We start from the raw sequence: 8,183 nt of genomic DNA, 5'->3' as shown, positions 1-8,183 counted from the left end.
CCAGTCTTTGAAGGCGCAGAGGGCGGATGCGTTCATGCCCCAGTGGAGTATATACAGATTAAAGAACTAGCAGAGACAGTTAACTATGGAGTCAATGCCAACTTTACTGTAGCCCAAGTCGAAAGGCTTACGACTCTGGCAATGAACCCCAGCGATTGGATGACCATAGTAAAAGCCGCATCTCCTAACATGGGAATGTATTTAGAATGGAAAGCTTTGTGGCAAGACTCCTGCCATGCACAGGCAAGGGCCAATGCCAATGTTGAAGGGAACCAAGGAACATGGACTTTTGAGTTGCTTACAGGTCAGGGACAACACGCTAATAACCAGACAAATTACCATTGGGGAGCTTACGCTCAGATCTCAGCTGCTGCAGTTAAGGCATGGAAGGCACTCTCTAAGAAGGGAGAGGCAAGTGGGCATTTGACCAAGATCACCCAGGGCGCCCAGGAGTCATTCTCAGATTTTGTGGCTAGAATGACAGAAGCGGCAGGGAGAATTTTTGGGGACCCAGAGACAGCTATGCCTTTAATTGAACAGTTGATCTATGAACAGGCTACCCAGGAATGCAGGGCGGCTATTACACCTAGAAAGAGCAAGGGACTGCAGGACAGGTTGAAGGTTTGCCGTGAGCTTGGAGGGCCACTCACTAATGCCGGTTTAGCAGCTACCATTCTACAAGGGCAAAAAAGCCCTGACATGGCTGAGTTCAAACTCTGCTATAATTGTGGCAAACCGGGACACTTAAAAAAGGACTGTAGAGCCCTTGTCAAAAGGAGAGCACCAGGACTGTGTACTAAGTGTGGAAAAGGATATCATTGGGCTAGAGATTGTCGTTCAGTCAGAGACATTCGAGGCAGGCCCCTGCAGCCAGGATTCCCTCAAGCAGTAGATAATAGACTATTCCAAAAAACCAGTACAGGGCCCTCAGGTCTCAGGGCCCGAAAACATATGGGACCTCGACAGGCAAAAGGTGGACCCCACAGTCCGCAGGGCAACAGAAGGATCAGCTGGGTTGGACCTCCGTACCACCACCCAATTCATGCTGATGCCCCAAATGGGGGTGCAGCCTATTCCTACTGACTATAAAGGACCTCTGCCATCTGGGAGTGTTGGCCTAATATTGGGCCGGGCCTCCCTTACCTTACAAGGTCTTATTGTTCACCCTGGAGTCGTAGATCAAGACTATGAAGGGGAACTTCAAGTTCTCTGTTCCTGTCCTCAGGGTGTCTTTTCTATTTCACAAGGGGTTAGAATAGCTCAGTTAATAATTTTGCCAAGCCTACATGGCTGTTTTCCTTCCTCTGGTGTCCCTCGAGCTACCAGAGGGATTGGTTCTACTGGAAATGATTCTGCTTATTTAGTGATGCCTCTTGACTCCAGGCCATTCTTAGAATTAGTTATAGAAGGAAAACAATTTAAAGGGATTTTAGACACAGAAGCAGATAAAAGTATCCTTTCTTCCCAATGGTGGCCAAAAACTTGGCCCGTTACTCAGTTATCACGTTCTTTGCAAGGTTTAGGTTATCAGTCCTGTCCCACTATTAGTTCCCATTCTTTGAGCTGGACAGCTCCTGAAGGTCAAACAGGACGATTCACTCCCTATGTTTTACCACTCCCAGTAAATCTCTGGGGGAGAGACATCTTACAGGCACTAGGACTAACCTTGACTAATGAATACTCGCCACAAGCTGTTCAAATAGTGAAGAAAATGGGCTATAAAGAAGGAAGGGGATTAGGGAAAGGAGAGCAGGGTAAACTTGAACCTATCCCTCAAAAGGGTAATAATGGGAGACAAGGTTTGGGTTTTTCCTAGGGGTCGTTGAGGGCTCCATGCCCATACCATGGCTTACAGAAGTTGTATGGGTTCCTCAATGGCCTCTCTCCTCTGAAAAGTTAGAAGCAGCTACAAAACTAATTTCTGAACAGCTACGCTTGGGTCATTTAGAGCCCTCTACCTCACCCTGGAATACACCTATTTTCGTAATTAAGAAAAAATCTGGCAAATGGCGCTTATTACATGATCTTAGAGCTATTAATGCACAAATGTATCTATTTGGACCAGTTCAGCGAGGGCTACCATTGCTTTCTGCCTTACCCAAAAATTGGGAAATTATAATTATAGATATTAAAGATTGCTTTTTATCTATACCTTTATGCCCTCAAGATAGGCAAAGATTTGCATTTACCATCCCAGCCATTAATCATTTAGAGCCAGATCAAAGATACCAATGGAAGGTCCTACCTCAGGGGATGGCGAATAGTCCCACCATGTGTCAACTGTATGTGCAATTGGCACTTAAGTCAGTTAGAGAGCATTTTCCATCATTACAGGTGATAATTTATATGGATGACATTCTGATTTGCCATAAAAATTCACAATTATTGCAAGATGCATACCCTATATTAATAAAAACGTTAGGGCAATGGGGATTGCAGGTGGCCACTGAAAAGGTGCAAGTTGCTCGAATGGAGCTTTCCTAGGGTCACTCATTTATCCTGACAAAATTGTTCCTCAAAAATTAGAGATTCACAAAGATCAACTACATACCTTGAATGATTTCCAAAAATTGCTAGGAGATATTAATTGGCTAAGACCATTTTTGAAAATTCCATCAACAGAATTAAAGCCCTTATTTGACATATTAGAGGGAGATACCCACATCTCCTCCCACAGAGCACTTACCCCAGCTGCATGTCAAGCTTTACAAATGATAGAAAAGGCCTTACAAGATACTCAATTACAACGCATTGAGGAGTCAAAGTCATTTGAATTGTGCATATTAAAAACTGCACAGTTACCAACAGCAGTCTTATGGCAAAAAGGACCCTTATTGTGGGTCCATCCTAATGCTTCCCCTGCAAAAATCATTGAGTGGTATCCTAATGTAGTTGCTCAACTTGCACTTAGGGGGATAAAAGCAGCTATTACTCATTTTGGGAAAGAACCTCATATGCTAATCGTGCCTTATACTTCTGCTCAAGTTCAAACCCTGGCAGCAACAACTAATGATTGGGCAGTCTTGGTTGCCTCTTATTCAGGACAAATTGATAATCATTATCCAAAACATCCATTTTACAATTTGCCTTAAGCCAAGCCATAGCGAGCAATAACCATTATAAGATGGCGCTGGCCTCCGCTGTGACAAACTAGTAAACAAGCCTTGTGCACAAGTGCGAGAGTGAACTCACTCCTAGTCACTGCCCATTCTCAGGGTGTAATAGTGGTGTGATGGGCGAGCAACGAATCAAGAGCTGTCACGCCACATCATGGGCTGAAACGTCATGGCTGAGCGCTATATAAGGGACTCCATTTTCTGGGGACGGGATCTTCCTGAGAAGTAAGCAATAAAGCTTTGCCGCAGAAGATTCCGGTTGTCCTGAGTGTGTTCTTGCCGGCGGGGACAAAAGCTCAGGATAAAATTCTAATATCGAATAAAATCTTCTTTCAACCCAAAGTCATCAAAAAAGACAAGGAGGGGCACTTCATGCCCATCAAAGATAAAAACTTCCAAGAGGAACTCTCAATTCTGAATATCTATGCTCCAAATGCAAGGGCAGCCACATGCATTAAAGAAACTTTAGTAAAGCTCAAAGCACACATTCCGCCTCACACAAAAATAATGGGAGACTTCAAAACCCCTCTTTCATCAATGGACAGATCAGGGAAACAGAAACTAAACACGGACACAGTGAAACTAACAGAAGTTATGAAACAAATGCAGTTAACAGATATTTACAGAACATTTTATCCCAAAACAAAAGAATATACCTTCTTCTCAGCACCTCACGGGACCTTCTCCAAAACTGACCATAAAATTGGTGTCAAAACACACCTCAACAGATACAAAAATATTGAAACTGTCCCATGCATCCTATCAGACCACCATGAACTAAGGCTGATCTTCAATAACAACATAAATAATGGAAAGACTACATTCATGTGGAAACTGAACTATACTCTTCTCAATGATACCTTGGTCGAGGAAGGAATAAAGAAAGAAATTAAAGACGTTTTAGAGTTTAATGAACATAAAGCCACAACATACCCAAACTTATGGGACACAATAAAAGCATTTCTAAGATAGAAACTCATCGCTCTGAGTGTCTCTAAAAAGAAACTAGAGAGAGCACACACTAGCAGCTTGACAACACACCTAAAAGATCTAGAAAAAAAGGAAGCAAATTCACCCAAGAGTAGACAGCAGGAAATAATCAAACTCAGGGGCAAAATCAACCAAGTGGAAAAAAAGAACTATTCAAAGAATCATCCAAATGAGGAGAAAATCAACAAGATAGATAATCCCTTAGCCAGACTCACTAGAGGGCACAGGGAAAGGATCCTAATTAACAACATCAGAAATGAAAAGGGAGACATAACAACAGATCCTGAAGAAATCCAAAACACCATCAGATTCATCTACAAAAGGCTATAATCAACAAAACTGGAATACCTGGACAAAATGGACAAATTTCTAGACAGATTCTAGGTACCAAAGTTAAATCAGGATCAAGTTAATGATCTAAAGAGTCCCATATCCCCTAAAGAAATGGGAGCAGTCATTAATATTCTCCCAACCAAAAAAAAAAAAAAAAAAAGCCCTGGACCAGATGGGTTTAGTGCAAAGTTCTATTAGACCTTCAAAGAAGACCAAATTTCAGTTCCGCACAAACTATTCCACGAATTAGAAATAGAAGTTACTCTACCCAACTCATTCTCTGAAGGTACAATTACTCTGATACTTAAACCACAGAAAGATCCAACAAAGATAGAGAACATCAGACCAATTTTCCTAATTAATATCAATGCAAAAATACTCAATAAAATTCTTGCTAACCAAAACCAAGAACACCTTAAAACAGTCATCCATCCTGACCAAGTAGGTTTTATTCCAGGGACGCAGGGATGGGTTTAATATATGGAAATCTATCAACTTAATCCATTATATAAACAAACTCAAAGACAAAAACCACATGATCATCTCCTTAGATGCAGAGAAAGCATTCGTGAAAATCCAACAACCATTCATGATAAAAGTCTTGGAAAGATCAGGAATTCAAGTCCCATACCTAAACATGATAAAACCAATCTACAGCAAAACAGTAGCCAACATCAAATTAAATGGTAACAAGCTGGAAGCAATCCAACTACAATATGGACTAGACAAGGTTGCCCACATTCTCTGTACTTGTTAAACATTGTACTTGAAGTCCTACACAGATCAGATAGACAACAAAAGGAGATCAAGGGGGTACAAATTGGAAAGGAAGAAGTCAAAATATCCTTTTTGCAGATGACATGATAGTATATATAAGTGACCCTAAAAATTCCACCAGAGAACACCTAAGCCTGATAAACAGCTTCAATGAAGTAGCTGGATATAAAATTAACTCAAACAAGTCAATGGCCTTTCTCTACACAAAGGATAAACAGGCTGAGAAAGAAATTAGGGAAACAACACCCTTCTCAATAGTCACAAACAATACAAAATACCTTGGCATGACTCTAATTAAGGAAGTGAAAGATCTGTATGATAAGAACTTCAAGTCCCTGAAGAAAGAAATTAAAGAAGATCTCAGAAGATGGAAAGATCTCTCATGCTCATGGATTGGCAGGATCAACATTGTAAAAATGACAATCTTGCCAAAAGCAATCTACTGATTCAATGCAATCCCCATCAAAATTCCAAATCAATTCTTCAACGAATTAGAAAGGGCAATCTGAAAATTCATCTAGAACAACAAAAAACCTAGGATAGCAAAAACTCTTCTCAATAAAAGAACCTCTGGTGGAATCACCATGCCTGACCTAAAGCTGTACTACAGAGCAATTGTGATAAAAACTGCATGGTACTGGTATAACGACAGACAAGTAGACCAATGGAACAGAATTGAAGACCCTGAGATGAACCGACAAACCTATAGACACTTGATCTTTGACAAGGGAGCAAAAACCATCCAGTGGAAAAAAAGGCAGCATTTTCAACAAATGGTGCTGGCACAACTGGCAGTTATCATGTAGAAGAATGTGAATTGATCCATTCCTATCTCCTTGTACTAAGGTCAATCTAAGTGGATTAAGGAACTCGACATAAAACCAGAGACACTGAAACTTATAGTGGAGAAAGTAGGGAAAAGCGTGGAAGATCTGGGTACAGGGGAAAAATTACTGAATAGAACAACAATGGTTTGTGCAGTAAGATCGAGAATTGATAAATGGGACCTCATAAAGTTGCAAAGTTTCTGCAAGGCAAAAGACACCATCAATAAGACACAAAGACGGAGACTGCATTAGTTAGGGAAGCAGAAACCGGCCTGAGTAGGACCACAGGCCTCATCCGGCCGGATCAGCGCCGGGGTAGCGGGAGCGCAGGGTTGCCTGACACCTGCCAGCTACCCACGACCCCCGCCGCAGGATTTTGGGACTGCTGGTGTTTGGAACACAGCTTCTGCTCCAATCCAATTGCGCGGGACCTGAGACTGCATTAGTTAGGGAAGCAGAAACCTGCCTGAGTAGGGCCACAGGCCTCATCCGGCCGGATCAGCGCCGGGGTAGCGGGAGCGCAGGATTGCCTGACACCCGCCAGCTACCCACGGCCCCCCCCCCCCCCGCCACAGGATTTTGGGACTGCTGGTGAGTGGAACACAGCTTCTGCTCCAGTCCAATCACGCGGGACCTGAGACTGCTCTGGTTGGGGAGAGAGAAATCCGGCCTACATAGGGCCACAACCCTGGTCAGAAAAGCACCGGGGCAGCTGAGGCGCAGTGTCGGCTGACACTCGCCAGCTACCCACAACACCCGCCACAGGATCTTAAGACTTCTGGTGAGTGGAGCACAGCTTCTGCTCCAATCCAATTGCGCGGGACCTGAGACTGCATTAGTTAGGGAAGCAGAAACGGGCCTGAGTAGGGCCACAGGCCTCATCCGGCCGGATCAGCGCCAGGGTAGTGGGAGCGCAGAGTTGCCTGACACCCGCCAGCTACCCACGACCCCCGCCGCAGGATTTTGGGACTGCTGGTGAGTGGAACACAGCTTCTGCTCCAGTCCAATCACGCGGGACCTGAGACTGCTCTGGTTGGGGAGAGAGAAATCTGGCCTACATAGGGCCACAACCCTCTTCTGGTCAGAAAAGCACCGGGGCAGCTGGGGCGTAGGGTCGGCTGACACTCACCAGCTACCCACAACACCCGCCACAGGATCTTAAGACTTCTGGAGAGTGGAACACAGCTTCTGCTCCAATCCAATTGCACGCGGGACCAGAGACTGCATTAGTTAGGGAAGCAGAAAACCGGCCTGAGTAGGACCACAGGCCTCTTCCGGCTGGACCAGCACCGGGGTACCGGTCAGCTACCCACGACCCCCACCGCAGGATTTAGAGACTGCTGGTGAGTGGAACACAGCTTCTGCTCCAATCTTTAAACAGTGACAACAATAACAACTAACCCCAGAGATTACCAGATGGCGAAAGGTAAACGTAATAATCTTACTAACAGAAACCAAGTCCACTCACCATCATCAGAACCCAGCACCCCCACTTCGCCCAGTCCAGGGCACCCCAACACACCGGAAAAGCTAGACACGGATTTAAAAGCATATCTCCTGATGATGATAGAGGACTTCAAGAAGGACTTTAATAACACACTTAAAGAAATACAGGAGAACACTGCTAAACAGGCAGAAGATGATAAAGAGGAAGCACAAAAATCCCTTAAAGAATTGCAGGAGAACACTGCTAAAGAGTTACAAATCCTTAAAGAAAAACAGGATAACATAATCAAACAGGTAGAAGTCCTTACAGAAAAACAGGAAAACACATCTAAACAGATGATGGAAATGAACAAAACCATACTAGACCTAAAAAGGGAAGTAGACACAATAAAGAAAACCCAAAATGAGGCAACACTGGAGATAGAAACCCTAGGAAAGAAATCTGGAACCATAGATACGAGCATCAGCAACAGAATACAAGAGATGGAAGAGAGAATCTCAGGTGCAGAAGATTCCATAGAGAACATCGGCACAACAATCAAGGAAAATGTAAAATGCAAAAAGATACTAACTCAAAACATCCAAGAAATACAGGACACAATGAGAAGACCAAACCTACGGATAATAAGAGTGGATGAGAATGAAGATTTTCAACTCAAAGGACCAGCAAACATCTTCAACAAAATTATAGAAG

The sequence above is a fragment of the Mus caroli genome, unplaced genomic scaffold (genome assembly GCF_978045245.1).
Source record: "Mus caroli unplaced genomic scaffold, Mus_caroli_1 scaffold_8, whole genome shotgun sequence".
NCBI lineage: Eukaryota > Metazoa > Chordata > Mammalia > Rodentia > Muridae > Mus > Mus caroli.
This window is presented reverse-complemented; position numbering follows the sequence as displayed.